The sequence below is a fragment of the Panulirus ornatus genome, chromosome 1, assembly GCF_036320965.1.
Source record: "Panulirus ornatus isolate Po-2019 chromosome 1, ASM3632096v1, whole genome shotgun sequence".
In the NCBI taxonomy this organism is placed as follows: domain Eukaryota; kingdom Metazoa; phylum Arthropoda; class Malacostraca; order Decapoda; family Palinuridae; genus Panulirus; species Panulirus ornatus.
Genome location: NC_092224.1, coordinates 100,838,893 through 100,854,906, shown reverse-complemented (window position 1 = coordinate 100,854,906; position 16,014 = coordinate 100,838,893). Strand labels below are relative to the sequence as shown.

Genomic DNA, 16,014 nt, shown 5'->3' with positions numbered 1-16,014 from the left:
AAAAAATGGGCATTGAAACCCACTGTGAATAATTAACAAAAGGATGTTGTCCAGAATATTAGTAATAATTAATGGGTGAATAGAATGGGGAAACAGGATATTCGACTGAAAAACAGTAGATTAATGGCTAACCAGTGTCATAGGGTGCTATGTGAGGCTAGAGTGACGTATGTAGAGCGAAACTTAAGATAATATTATGGACGAAGATTATGATAAATGTGGGGCAAGAAAAGCAGGTGTTCTGGAGGGGTAACCAGGGGGAGGTGTGTGAGGCCTGGTGGTGCACATGTGGTCTGGTTTCTATGCGTCATACATGAAATCTAGAGACTGGATGTAGGGAAATGAGTGCTGCTTCTTAGTCCGTTCCTAGCGCTACATCGCTAAGGCAGGAGACAGCGAACAAGAACGGAAAAAAAATGAAAAATTTCTTGTTGATTGCAGGACCATCTGGGAGAAGATTTTGCCAAAAAAGACAAAAAAATCAATGTTTGTTAAAGTGTTTCCTGATGCAACTAAACATGAGTGGTTGATGTTAAAGAAAACAAGAGAACTGCAAGGGATGAAGAAGAAAATAATTTTCATGACAATGTTACGTGTCATGACTCATGATATATTAAGACAATTACCCTCATGCACTTGCCACTCAGGCACTCATCATCAAGTGTCATTAATTTAGATAATGAAAAGAATGAAGTATAAAGATAACAAGATTAACAAGATAACAAGATTAACAAGATAACATGATTAACAAGATAACATGATTAACAAGATAACATGATTAACAAGATAACATGATTAACAAGATAACATGATTAACAAGATAACATGATTAACAAGATTTTGGATAACGAGAGATTCTCTCCCAACAGATCGTGAATCACCAAGATTTCGGTCAGGTAAATATTAGTTGTTGTAAGGTGCATCTCACCAGCTCTGGGGACGCTGCACACACTCACGTATCATCAGTGTAAATACAAAAATTAATCATTCCTGTATATCAACCAGTTTCTCCTCCTTTCCTTTCCTATATTCTTTTTATTAACCCTGTCTCCTCCACCATCTGGGGTCCTGGGCAAGCCCTGCCCCGAGAAAAACATAGGAGTCCAACTTACTGGCTCGACCCTGACTGCAGGTCTTATGGTCAAAGCAACTCTTTCTGCTGCCGCTCCTGCTCCCCCAACCCCTTCCTGCAGCAGTAGCAGCAGCAGCAGCGGCACAGCTGCTGCCCCAGCCTTACTCATCTACTCTCTTCCTTCCCAACATTCCTGGTTTCACTCTTACTATTACCAGGTCTTATCTGTTCAGGCATTTACCTTGTTTAACTATCGAGCCACTTGTTCTAGTTATCTACTGAGCCACTTACTCTAGGTATCTACCGAATCACTAACTCTGGTTATCTACCGAGCCACTTACTTACTCTGGTTATCTACGAAGCACTTTCGTTATCTAGCGCGCCACTTCCCAGCCTCTCTCCAGGACCTCCTGACCTGATACAAAGAATGTTAGGAAATTCTCTCTCTTTCCCAAGTGCCTCTGCTTCTCCTCCTCCTCCTCCTCCTCCTCCCACCTCTCTTACCGCTCAAGGTTCACACGTCTTATTTCCAGAGCCATGAATATTTTTTTCACGCTTCTTGCACTTTCCTTCCTCTAACTTACTCTTTTTATTCGTCTTCCTCCTGTTACTCCTTCTCCTCTGTCTTTTCTCCTTTCTTTTTTTCATCTATTCATAATTACTATCTTCTTTCCTTTTACCCCCATCTCTGTGAGATTATCATCATTTTTCTTGTATCTCCTCTTCATCTGGATGCTCTTCGTTCTTGACTATCATCTCTCGTTTCGTCTGCCTCTTTCTCTCCCTCAGGATCCATCACTTATGCTTTCCCTTCCTCCCGTCCTCCTCGTGTTTTTCCCTCTTCCACTCCTCCTCCCAGCACCAGTGAGACTCATGAACCTCACCAGAGAGGCCATACTCACGACAGCCAGGAACCTTCACAAGTGAACTGCTATTACTCTCCTCAACTTTCCGCATTCCCTTGCCTCCTTCCTCCTTCATCCATCCTTCATCCTCCCCCCCACACGTACCTTATCCTCCCTCCCGCCTCTCATTTTTCTATCCTTTCATTCTTCGTCGTCCACTTTCCTACGACGTAAATCTCGCACCAACTTTCAGTTGGATAATATACATTCATTTGTATTTTTGTTGTTGTTGTGCATTCATTGTCGTCGACGCTGATGACCTCACATTGTTCAATAAAGGGCTTGTTCAGCACAGCGGCGAGGGGCCGCATTTGTTTAATTTGACAGTGAATGACGTGCGTGTTGTGCTCTGGATTACTAAATGTGATGGGCATGATTGACACTCAAGCAAAAGCAGATCACTGGCAGCGGTGGTTTCCAGCGTGACATTACAGCCATAAATACCAGGTCACACGTCACAGGGTCTGTTGTTGAGGCGGGCCCGGGACGTAACAGATGAGGTCATTTACTGACCTAATGACGGGTGATTAACAGTGAGGTTAGCGAGTGTAAATATGTAGGTCAGGTTACCCAAGGTTAATAAATAGGTCACTTAATAATGGTCACTGGAATACTGCATATGTGCAAGCTCGTCTGTATGGAACACCGTACATGTCAGGTAAAAGTTCATATCCAGTTTCATCCTCTCTGCACACACACACACACACACACACACACACACACACACACACACACACACACACACACACATACACACACACACACACACACACACATACACACACACACACACACACACACACACACACACACACACACACACACACACACACACACACACACACACACGACAGGCAGGCTGTCCGTGGACCCAGCAACCTGAACTGAATCTCGAGTGTTGTTATGGAATCTGAACTGACTTCATGTCAGATGCACGAGTGTTGCCTCCCACAGTGCTGCCTCCACAATGCCTCCCCTACTGTGAGCGTTACAATATCGCCGCCACTCACAGTGAGGACCAAAACAGCGTTGCTCACTACAGAGAGTCTTACAATAGTGCTGCCCACACAATGCTGCTATCACAATGCTACACCAACAGTGCAAATCCCATAAAGCTGCCCCCATAGTGTTATCCATACAATGCTGCCCCCAGAGTGCTATCCTCTTTATGCTGCCCCCACAGCGCTATCTGCATATGCTGCCCCCTCAGTGCTGTCACCATAATGCTGCCTTTACAATGCTATCCCCATAAAGCTGGCCTTAAAGTGTTACCCATATTGATCTGTCCTGCCAGTCCAGCCCCATGAGTGCGGCCAACCAATGATACCACACATGGTGTTAGCTTAAGGTGCTCTTCCTACAATGCAGTCCTCGCGGTGCTACCCTGCGTTGTGTTACTCCTACTGTGTTGTCTTGACAGAAAGGCATATAAGAGCGTTGCTCCAACAGTGCTGCCCTATAATCTAACCCCACAGTGTTGCCCCCATAGCGCTGCACCCACAGTGCTACCCCCATAACTCTGCCCCCACAGTGCTGTTCCCTTGAAGTTGCTCCTACGGTGCTGCCCGAAGACCTGCTAAGGGCCCTGTAAGTAAGTCTTCCCCAAAGTGTTCCCTCCACTTTGAAGCCCCTACACTGCTGCCCTAAGTTTTGCCCCAACAGTGAAGCCCCTGCACTGCCGCCCCAAGTGCTGCCCCAACAGTGAAGCCCCTACACTGCCGCCCCAAGTGCTGCCCCAACAGTGAAGCCCCTATAGTGCTCCCCCCCCCCCCCCACGGTGTTACAATAGTCAGCTTGCTCTCTGTTCTGGCAATACATCTACGTCCACTGATGTGCCTCCCATCTCCCAGGTGGTCTCTGTTAAGAGAGTGTCCTCAACACATCTTAATCCAGACCCAGCCACGAGCAGTCCTCTGTTGCTCTCTCCTCCACCAACTCTACCTCGCACGCATTCCTCCTCTTCTTTCTTCTTTCATGACACTGATCATCATTCTTTCGTTATGTCTTCCCAGCTTCGCCCTTTCCTCGTGTCTAGAAAAAAAACTGAACTCCATCCCCCATGTTTACAACCACAGTCTACCTGAGTTCGTACTTTACTCTGACATAATCGTTTCATAATGTATTCATTCATCAAATTTAACATAAAACAAGAATTGTGGAAACTGAAGAAAAACCACCCCATCCTTCACACCTACAGCTCTTGGTCTGTGGTTGTACTCCACACCCAAGTTTCCTTCTCCTCAGATGAGAGTAAGTTATTATACTGTCTTCCAAGAAGTTGCAGACTCACATTTTACCCCTCATATCCTCCCTCATAGTGCCAGTATCTTCCCCTGACGTTCTCCCCGATAACTCAACAGCCAGTATTCCATTTTCGATAAGAATATCCTTCGTGGGTGTGGACTAGTGATCCCTCCTCAGATCCTCGCCGTCTCGCCAGATCCCACACTCCTGACTCCATTTTCCAATACGTCATCACCTACGCTCATGTTGCCGACGTTCTCTTCGCTCCTCCTATACACGTGTTGCCTTCATTACTCCGTTGTCTTATCGCTTCGTCTCCTGATATCTAACATGGCAAACCGCATGACTGATGCCTGATAGAGGGAACAGAGGTGTGTGTGTGTGTGTGTGTGTGTGTGTGTGTGTGGGGGGGGGGGGGGGGGGGGCATTCACCTAAGGAGTCACTTACGCATGTTTAGACTTGGCAACGTTGGTGTCATTCAGAGGCAGTGCTTGACCCTAATTCACTAACTATGGGCCTCCGTAGTGTACTGGTTGAGGTCACGGCCGTGGCGCTTTTAAGGGCTGCCAGGGATCGAGCCATCATGGGCTCCATTCCTGATCGTGGCACTTGGTTCACAGTCAGCCCAGTTGTTCATCTGCCCCTCGTGAGGCATCACCTCTGTACGTAACTGCACACCTCACCTTAACCTTTCATATAACTTTATCAACAGACACCATGATCAGGGCTGGAGACTCAACACATGATCCGGACTGGAGACTCACACATGATCAGGGCTGGAGACTCAACACATGATCAGGGCTGGAGACTCAACACATGATCAGGGCTGGAGACTCAACACATGATCAGGGCTGGAGACTCAACACATGATCAGGGCTGGAGACTCAACACATGATCAGGGCTGGAGACTCAACACATGATCAGGGCTGGAGACTCAACCATTCACTGGATAACACTGACAGGACTGGAGACTCCTATAGCTACTCAACCATGATCACAGGACACACGATCGGTGGAGACTCAACACATTCCACTCTTAACCGTCCTTCAAATTCGGAACCTCTTGCTTATGCTCTTCCCCGTCACAACACACGCTCTCTCTCTCTCTCTTCTCTCTCTCTCTCTCTCTCTCTCTCTCTCTCTCTCTCTCTCTCTCTCTTCTCTCTCTCTCTTCTCTCTCTCTCTTCTCTCCTCTCTCTCTCTCTCTCTCTCTCTCTCTCTCTCTCTGTCTACGCAGAGAGCCTTCATCACACTCAATAGCTCTCCCAGTTCCATAACCTTGCCACGTGATCCAGAACCCTTTATTGGTTTACCCATTTACGTGTGTCCTTTTCAGATCCACAGTTGTTGTAAAGACGCCTCTATGTTCCTACCATTTCCTCACCTATAATCATCGTCAGGCAGATATCAGCCTTCCCCAGCGGTCGATGGACTCCCTGAACACTTTACAATTATATTAATTACCGGGTCCAAGTAACTATGTTATCAACTGTTTGGTCTACAATAACATTATCTACACTTGTCACTCGCCTCACCAGTAATTTGAAAAACTTTTTTTTTTCCTTCTTTAATAGGAGTCGAGTGTGCCAGCAGCGACACATGCCAGCGCCAAGACCAGAGGTAAAAATAAAGTGGAGGACACACTTAATGCAGCACTTTAGCTGCAGCGCTTATCTCCTGCACTCTGGCCCGTTGAGCCTGCTGCAGTGGACGAATCCATTCGCCTTACCCATTAGGGTAGACTGGAATCTGCTATTCGACATTACAGGGCAAGGGGGACGAGAGATCCCTGGCCCTAACTGGTCGTGTTCACCTGAAACTTTAGCTGTTTCTTAAAATGAAGTTGTGTCTGAATATTCCATTCAGTACATCAGTTCCATGTATGATCATAGGGCTACCATCTTTGCATCAGTGACAACGGACTCCGTGCAACACATATATTGCACAGAACCCAATCTAGGACACAATTCTTTCTGGCACTTTAGATGAAAAAGAAATTTACAAGGCTTAGTCTAACCCAAGGTACATGATAGTTCTGTTGGTCATGGTTCAGATATATGAATTTTGTCACCCCATACATCATAGATCATAGATCTAAGAATATAGAAGTTTCGTCTTTGTTCTATGAACTAACGTCGGTAAACGCCGTCATCTGATATGAAATTTGTTCTCCTCAGGCGAGGGGCAAGAGAGTGCCAGGCTGTCACAGGCCCCGTGTTCTATATTCCACTTGTCTTACAATAAAGCATGAGATGTGGTTGCCCTCTCGCAGGTTAATGATCAAATTCGCATTTCCATATCTGCGTCATCATAATGCAAATGTTTTCCTTATATGAAAATGCGTTTCTTGCCATGCATTTTTATTAGATTTTCCACATGCAAGAGTGAATATTCGTGATGAATTCATAACTTTATCTAAATATAATATTTCACAAAACAAGAAAGCTACAGATAGTGAGCACCAGATATGGGCCATATGTCTAGCCAGAGAGAGTGTTTGTGGTCTTCGAACTATCGCCAACACCTGACGAAGTGCTCAACATTTTTCGGTTGGTGGATGTGGTAGCTTGACGTCGACGGCTTTAATGACCCTGGCAGTTGGTAGTTCTAAAGCCTAATCAGCCAATCAACTAACCCAAAGACATTAAAACGTAGTAATTACGCCTCACAATCATGAACAACAGTGTCATCTTCTAGTGACCTCTGATGACCTTAGAAAAAAACTGGAAAGGAACAGAAGCGTCGTTAACTGGATATTCGAGTTGAGACTTTACCTCATTATAATCTTCACTTGCATCATGAACACTGTACCTTTAGTATCACTGACGCTCCTGCTTAAAAGGATCTGCTGACTCAAACACCGCAACAGGTCACATCTTACACAACACATCATCCACTTAAAAGAGCCCTGATGCTCACAGCCGACCTCTGCCAGGAAAAACACTCAAGCAATTGGCTGCTGTTGACAAAATCGGATGCCAATCTTTACACACACTGTTACTGAGAACAAACTTATTTCATGTACACATCCGTCCACAAACACTAAACTGTAGAGGGCAACAGACCTTGGGCTGTAGCTAAAGTGCTCCTCTCCTACAGCAGATGGAGGAATCTGTCTGGTACCTTGTCTGCAGGTAGCACAAGACACGATCTTACCTGTTGAGAGAAATAAGAAAAATGTTAGGGATGACGACAGTGGAAATTGCCACGAGAGAAATGCATAGCATTTGTAATATGTGAAACTTTGAGAAATGATCTCATCAAAGAATTTTACGAAACGTAGTTCAAATATTTAGTTGGAGTAATATAAACTTATGGAACCAAACACATACATACATACATACATACATACATACATACATACATACATACATACCCATCAACAACATCAGATTAGGCTGACGGGAACCTGTGAGTGCATAACAAAAAACAAAACGGATTCATTGAATAACAAATTCGGATCTTTTTGTATGATGGGAGAGCGCTGGTAGAGCACAGTTCCCTACGCCATATAATGTGTGGCGCATGAGGAACACGTGTACACTCAAGGCAGCCTCTCCACCTCCTCTCTGTGCGTGCAATCAAGAATAACATTTTTCTGAACTCATTACAGCAAAGTTGGAACTAAATCTTTATTTCTGTGTTGACTACATTTGACGTGCAGAGGTGGTTTTGTCTAAAAGGTTTCTGGAAATTGAATTTGAATTTGATTTGCCAACAGTATTAACGCTACCCGCTGGAATGTAGCCCTTAATCAGTGTCATTGATATATATGAGAAAGAGAACCGGTCCCAAGACTGATCCTAGTGGCACACCACTTGTCACGTCTTACCATTCTGATGGTTGACGATTAATCACAACTCTTTGTTTACTGTCAGTCAATCCATTTCTTATCCAACGAAGTACAACCCCATCAATGCCACGTGACTTAATCTTTATTAGTAATCTTTTACGCGAAACCTAATCGAATGCTTATTGAAAATTGAGATAGATGTCATCAGCTGCTTTACTTTCGTAGTATATGTTGTTTGTATAATAAAGGAAATCAAGCAGATTTATTTGACATGAGCGATTTCGTTGAACACCCTGCTGAAAATCGATTATCAAATGGTATTCCTTTATTGCTTAACAATTCTATTTCGAATGATGGTTTAATATATTTTCCAATTATAAGCGTTAAGCTAATTGGATGATAATTTCCGGGCTGCGACTTCCTACCTCCATTGTATATCGGAGATACATTGGCAAACTTCCATTCCTCTGGAATATTTTTTCAAAGCAAGTGACTCACTGGAAAGGGTAGTCAACAGCTGAACTACCTCACTTTTCGCCTCCTTTATTGTCCTCGGATAAAACTTATCCGAAAATGATCAGTATTCAAAGTCTATTCAATATCTAACGTTTGTTTCACCTCATTACTAGTTCATGATATTAGCATAATAGCATAAGATTTTTCGGTGAGTTACTATCATTACAGATTTGACCAACTATATAAACATTGTCGATTGTTGTTTACCATCCCCTGGCAGGTTTATTTGGCCAGTCAGAGAGAGCCATGTCCGGCCCAGACATGGACACTCCAGTTGGGCTTATTTTGGACAGTGAGAAATGGTTCTGTCTAGTCCGGACATACGACACCCCCGTTGACTCCTTTGGCCAATTAGTGACGGTGAAATCCCCGGACATGGACACTGCTGATAGGTTCATTATGCTTGTCAGTGAGTGGAGTGTCCTCGGTTATAAGCACCTACTGTGGTATGTGGGGCAGAACAGCCCGCTGAGGTCTGGCTGGGCGTATCAGAGCAGTGGTACTTTATCCCAGTGTAAGCTGGAGTTCTTCACTTACCAACCAGAGAGAAGGTCAACTCTGGGGTTGGCTCCGCCTCGCCTCTTACCCGCGCCGGAGATCGAACACCGGCTCACAGATAGAAAATATTTAGAAACACTAACCACTACACCACCGAGGGCCATAAAGTTTGAATTGACTTGATATCAAAATTCCATCTGAATGTGATTCATCAGTAAAGGTTTGAGGTAACTGTACGCTATCGCAAAAATGTAAAATGTAATAACAACTTCACACGCTATACCGAAAAGAAATATCCTAAAAAAAAATCATAAACAACACAAATAAATTACCAGCGCGATAATTACGACACATTAAAACAATATGTTTTAATGTCAGCATTAATTAACCTACCACATAATAATACTTTTTATAACATAAACTTTTAAACTACATACATTAGATATAATATTCCATTACAATTTTCCCCTATAATATATATATATATATATATATATATATATATATATATATATATATATATATATATATATATATATATATATATATACAGCACTGGAGATATTTTGACGGGAGAAAAATGATATGTAGTAAAGATTCTTGACAGCGTCTCACACTTATCATACAGTGACTCCAGCCAAGACAGATGGCTGGAAAATGAAGCCTCAGAAGCCTTGCTTATTCATGGGCTCTGAATCATGTTTCACTTACTGTAAAAGAAGAATGTAATCATTATACCTCTCACTACTGAGACACGTCTACATTGTACCTAAACCTGTTATACTTCACACATTTCTCTCTCTCTCTCTCTCTCTCTCTCTCTCTCTCTCTCTCTCTCTCTCTCTCTCTCTCTCTCTCTCTCTCTCTCTCTCTCTCTCTCTCTCTCTCTCTCTCTCTCTCTCTCTCTCTCGTGCAACACGGACTGGAATATTCATACGAGATGTCGATTACTGTCATGCTCATTAACAAATATAGTTGTCCGTTTTTAATTCCCTTTGGCAGGCCAGGCCAGGCCAGACCAGGCCAGACACATATCCACATTTTCCGTCATGTTTTCCGTGTGTCTTAAGTTCCCTTCAAGACTCATTATGCGTAAGGGTTCCAGTACAATCATGATCTGACGGTCAGGTTGTGGTATCGCATGTTCCACGCATGGTACTCGGTCCTTCTTAATGATATATCTCTCAGACCTTCCAGGAAATGTCGTTGTAATGCTGAAGAGGCTGTTTCTCATCAGAGGCCTCATTTGCCTCACGTTTGATAATCACGCATTAATGGTCGATCTCCATACAGTATGTCAGGTACAATAAGAGAGGAAAATATAGATGATATGATATTTGGTCACCTGTATGTTATGAATACAATGTATGATATCAAGTCTACGATATGATATCATGTTTATGATACGATACTAAGTCTAGGATATGATATCATGTGTACGATATGATGTTAACTCTAGGATATGATATGCAATGAACGATATGATACCAAGTCTCGGATATGATATCATGTCTATGATGTGATATAAGATATCAGGTCTATACAATGACTGAACGAATAATAAGTCGTCTTCGTCCTTTCTGTCTTCATCTCAAAACGTATGTCTTCCATTTCCCATGTTGGTGGTTCTGTTCGACTGATATATTTCTTTTCTTAAGATTTTTCGAAAAAATGAGAAGTTTGCTATTTCCTTCCTTACTTCAGAAGTCCTTTCTTACCCCAAGTGAAATACGGGAGGCAGAGTGTGTGGTGAATGAATCATTCTGTGTTAAAAAAGAAAAAAAAAACTAGGTGGCGCTATGTTGAAACCGCCGGTCACTGAACCAATTCCTAAATGGAGACACGAAAGATATGGCCACCACATACTTTTTCCCAATATCATACTTTACATACTTTTTTCTTTCTTTCCTTCTTGGTCTTTTATTTCTTCGTCTTCTTTCTTTCCATATTTTTCTTTCTCCTTCTACGTGTTTTTCTTGTTATTTCTCACCGCTTTTCTTCATCGTTTGTGTGTGAATTTCTTCCATTATTTCAGGTTCACTATTTTCAATATATATATTTTGTATGCTTCAGTGTCATAGTAATAATGTCCCACTCATTTCCTCCGCCACCGTCACCACCACATCATCACCATCAAAACAACGATCATCACCACAACAACATACACCATCATTCTCATCATTGCCATCATCACAACAACTATTGCCAGTAACGTCATCATTGCCATCATCACAACAACTATTGCCAGTAACGTCATCATTGCCATCATCACAACAACTATTGCCAGTAACGTCATCATTGCCATCATCACAGCAACTATTGCCAGTAACGTCATCATTGCCATCATCACAGCAACTATTGCCAGTAACGTCATCATTGCCATCATCAGCACCGCCATCAATATCATCCCCAACACCATCAGCACCGCCAAGATCTCCACCACCACCATCACCACTCTCTCCAGCAATGTAATCATCACCACCACCACCACACTGCTGTCATCACCATCACCAATACGTTATCAGTATGACCACTATCAACCCATGCCTCACTATTACCACCACTGACACCATACTGATCTACATTACCACCGTCACTACCACCACCAACATCAACAGTATCACCAACAACGACTGATGCGCTGACGCCACCACCACCATCATCATCATTACTACAACAATTAATCGCCCCACCAATCTTCACCATCACTGGCGCCACCTCCACCACCACCACTACCACCACCACCACCATCACCATCACCACTACCACCACCACCACCACCACCACTACCAACAGGGCCGACATTACCATCAATAGCAGCGGGCGCGTCTCTTGGGGCTGACAAAATGAGGTGCTTGGGAACCAAAAATGATTACCTACGGGCCAATAAAGAGGACGAGGAAGAGGCCACCTATCGCGGTATCGAAGTTTACTTTATTGCAATACGTGACTTACATTTTAAAGAGTGCCCCCTGCTCTCTAGTGCCCCCTGCTCTCTAGTGCCCCCTGCTCTCTAGTGCCCCCTGCTCTCTAGTGCTTCCTGATATCTAACGTGTTCTCTACTCTCCATAAGGAGCACCAACATTTTATGTAAGCTGTTCACTATGTTTTAAGGTGATTTGTTACCACGTAATAAGGCGCTCTCTTTTTCCTTTCAGTAAACTTTCTAATTCATGCTCTCTCTCTCTCTCTCTCTCTCTCTCTCTCTCTCTCTCTCTCTCTCTCTCTCTCTCTCTCTCTCTCTCTCTCTCTCTCTCTCTCTATCTATCTATCTATCTATCTATCTATCTATCTCTCTTCTCATAAGACTCGATTTCCGTTCATCTTACTTCTTGTATTCTTTACCCTTTACATATCAGCTTATACTGTTTTATATATATATATATATATATATATATATATATATATATATATATATATATATATATATATATATATATATATATATATATCCCTGGGGATAGGGGATTAAGAATACTTCCCACGTATTCCCTGCGTGTCGTAGAAGGCGACTAAAAGGGGAGGGAGCGGGGGGCTGGAAATCCTCCCCTCTCGGTTTTTTTTTTTTTTTTTTTTTTCAATTTTCCAAAAGAAGGAACAGAGAATTGTGCCAGGTGAGGGTATTCCCTCAAAGGCCCAGTCCTCTGTTCTTAACGCTACCTCGCTAATGCGGGAAATGGCGAATAGTTTGAAAGAAAGAAAGATATATATATATATATATCACACAGCATTCTGTTGTTTATATGACCCTCGTCTCGTGTATCACAAGAGAACAACTTCCTCACGACCAAGATATAGCGACAGTTATCACAACATACCAACATTTCTTAGGAAACTTTTATAATAAATTTCTGACTCCCGTTCTCATGGAGTGTCTTGGTAGAGCTTCTTTCGTCGCCAGCATAGATGGACGCCAAGGGTTGTGTCCTATGATATCCGTCGCCGGCAACAAGACTGTTCCTTTAACCATTAAGCTCTTGTGTTATGTCTTTTATTCCATTTTTTGTCGCGAATTTCTTCTCCTGGAGCAAACTGCTTCACCTTCCGCAACTTGTTCCACTTGGCCTTCAAAGAAAAGTTTCTAAACTTTCCAAGTTGGCTTGTCCCAGCCTTACTTTGTTGACATACTAAGTTATACGACTTGAGAGTTTCCCACTTGTCCATACTCCCTCCCCGGGGAGCATGCAGACGGGGAGGCTTCCAAAGGAAGGGGAGAGGCATATGCGAGGAGCATCCCTGGGAGCATCCCTGGGGAGCATCCCTGGGAGCATCCCTGGGAGCATCCCTGGGGAGTATCCCTAGGAGCATCCCTGGGAGCATCCCTGGGGAGTATCCCTAGGAGCATCCCTGGGAGCATCCCTGGGAGCATCCCTGGGAGCATCCCTGGGGAGTATCCCTAGGAGCATCCCTGGGAGCATCCCTGGGAGCATCCCTGGGGAGCATCCCTGGGGAGCATCCCTGGGAGCATCCCTGGGGAGCATCCCTGGGAAGCATCCCTTGGGAGCATCCCTGGGGAGCATCCACGGGGAAGTATCATCTGAGGAGAATCTACGGGGTCATCTCCTTTGGGGGTGGCTGAGCATGTGGGGAGAGGAGGTGCAGGGGAGGACTTGAAGTTGACACTGAGTAAGGGAGGAAGGAACGAGATGGACTGGTGATGGTGGTGATGGTGATGATGGTGGTGACGTTGGTGATGGTGATGATGGTGGTGACGTTGGTGATGGTGATGATGGTGGTGACGTTGGTGATGGTGATGATGGTGGTGACGTTGGTGATGGTGATGATGGTGGTGACGTTGGTGATGGTGGTGATGGTGGTGACGTTGGTGATGGTGATGATGGTGGTGACGTTGGTGATGGTGATGATGGTGGTGATACCTGTGTAAAAAACGATGATGTTGGATGTCATGATAGTAATGATTTAGCCGTATGTGATACCAGTGTGAAGATGACTGTTCGTGATGGTGATGATGATGGGGAGGATGGTGAGGCAAGGAGGGTGAGGATAATGAGTCAAGGATGGTGAGGATAGTGAGTCAAGGATGGTGAGGCAAGGAGGGTGAGGATAATGAATCAAGGATGGTGAGGATGGTGAGGCAAGGAGGGTGAGGATAATGAATCAAGGATGGTGAGGATGGTGAGGCAAGGAGGGTGAGGATAACGAATCAAGGATGGTGAGGATGGTGAGGCAAGGAGGGTGAGGATAATGAATCAAGGATGGTGAGGATGGTGAGGCAAGGAGGGTGAGGCAAGGAGGGTGAGGATAATGAATCAAGGATGGTGAGGATGGTGAGGAAAAATGTAGCAAATTGTGAGCCTTAGAAAACCAGGAATACAAACAGTTACAGAAGAAAGTTTGTGGTGTTGGAAGAGTGAGCAACGCCGAGGCGAGGCGTGATGCAGGAGGAGAGAGAATGAAGGAGCTGGTAAGATGGTAATGAACTGTAGTGATGGTGGTAATGGTGGCAGGGAAGAATGACGAGGTCAGAGGGGTAACGAAAGAGAGAGTTAATGGTTGACATGTTCGTGGAAGGTGATAAATGGAATCTATGGGATTTACGAGCAAATTGTAAATGGTAGGTCAACTGCAGTATGCAGCAGACTTGTCAGTCAAAGTTTTTGTTTGCGTAAAAAGCAAACAAAAGATAGATAAGTCTTTTAGAGAGAATAGATAAAAAAAAGGAACTGGAATAATGATGATAAGAATTACGAGGCAGAGATTTTCAGCAGAGGAAAATACAGACTTTACCAGGTTACTGTGTGTGTGTATGTGTATGTGTGTGTGTGTGTGTGTTGCTGGACTTGACGCATGTCATCAGGTGGAAGACATGAAGCTAGAATACGACCATCCTCGGTAACCATTTGAGAACGACTTTACGAGCCATGTGCATGACGATACGACCCTTGGGAATGACGACCTGGCCTATCGACCTCACTCTTAAGGGTCAGGTCAAGAGTCACTCCATCATACCTCTAGGTCACTCCGTCGTGGAGAAGAGTCGTGCTGTCTTGTTGAAGGGTCGTACCGTCGTGCTCAAGGTCAGACTTTTGCATTCAAGGAATCAAACAGGTCTAGGTTCAGGTTAAGGTGGCTGGGAATAAAGCTGTAGATGCCTGTCCTTATTGGTGACTGGAAAGACGGGTTTAAGGAGCTGAAGACTATATTCCAGGGGCGTATTGGAGGGTTCTGCGGAGTACAGTGATGAGGGGAAACATTGGTCAAACAGAGGATGAAAGTGAGAGTGATACACAGTCTTGGGTTCAACTGAAGTGATATGTTTTTGTGTGGTACTAACTCATGTTCATTCGAAGATTATTTCTAAAGAGATTGACCGAAGCATGATAAGACAGCTGGACTCTCAAGAAAAGAGAATTTAGAAGAAATTTTCTGATATAGAAACTGAAATAAAACCTGATGATGAAAGAACACAGCGATGAATTAAAGATTAATGTATGGTTAATGATCCCACACAAGGGAAAGGTTTCCACCATTGATCATATGATAACAAAAACAACTGAGGAGAAATAGATGTACACAGACGATGGATGTGAAGACAGGGTAAATAGAGATCGTGTAGTGTCCATCAAGGAGGCAAGAGAGGCATCACGTGATCAGAACACAATTAAACTATTAGAAGGAAACCGAATGATGGATAGACTGTTAGATCGATGGATAGAAGAGGTAAGTAAAGAAGGCGAAGAGAGAGAGAGAGAGAGAGAGAGAGAGAGAGAGAGAGAGAGAGAGAGAGAGAGAGAGAGAGAGAGAGAGAGAGAGAGAGAGAGAGAGAGAGAGAGAGAGAGATGGGGAGGAATAAGTCCATTCTTGACGAGGGCAGGATATCCACGGCATATAATCTGAAATACTCAGCTGGAAAATTCGTCTGGACGCTCGTAAATACGAAGCTGAACATTTTCCAGAGCGGGGGATCTCCAGTAGGGGAGCTGCCTACCTCCTGAAGGCTTCAGGCTGCTCTCTTAGTATTCAG

At 44.0% G+C, this 16,014-nt stretch overlaps 1 protein-coding gene across 2 annotated transcripts in view; it reads right to left on the bottom strand.

Moving 5' to 3' along the window:
- The window catches only part of LOC139751238 (calcium-activated chloride channel regulator 1-like), a 387,185-nt gene that overhangs the window by 66,130 nt on the left and 305,041 nt on the right, over positions 1-16,014 (bottom strand). The window contains exon 1 of one of the 2 annotated variants that reach the window (XM_071666482.1): positions 7,288-7,305. The exons of the other annotated variant lie outside the window; for it this stretch is intronic. The gene's annotated coding sequence lies outside the window, so the exon portion shown is untranslated. Of the gene's footprint in view, positions 1-7,287; positions 7,306-16,014 lie in introns of those variants that run through there. 2 annotated transcript variants of the gene reach the window in all.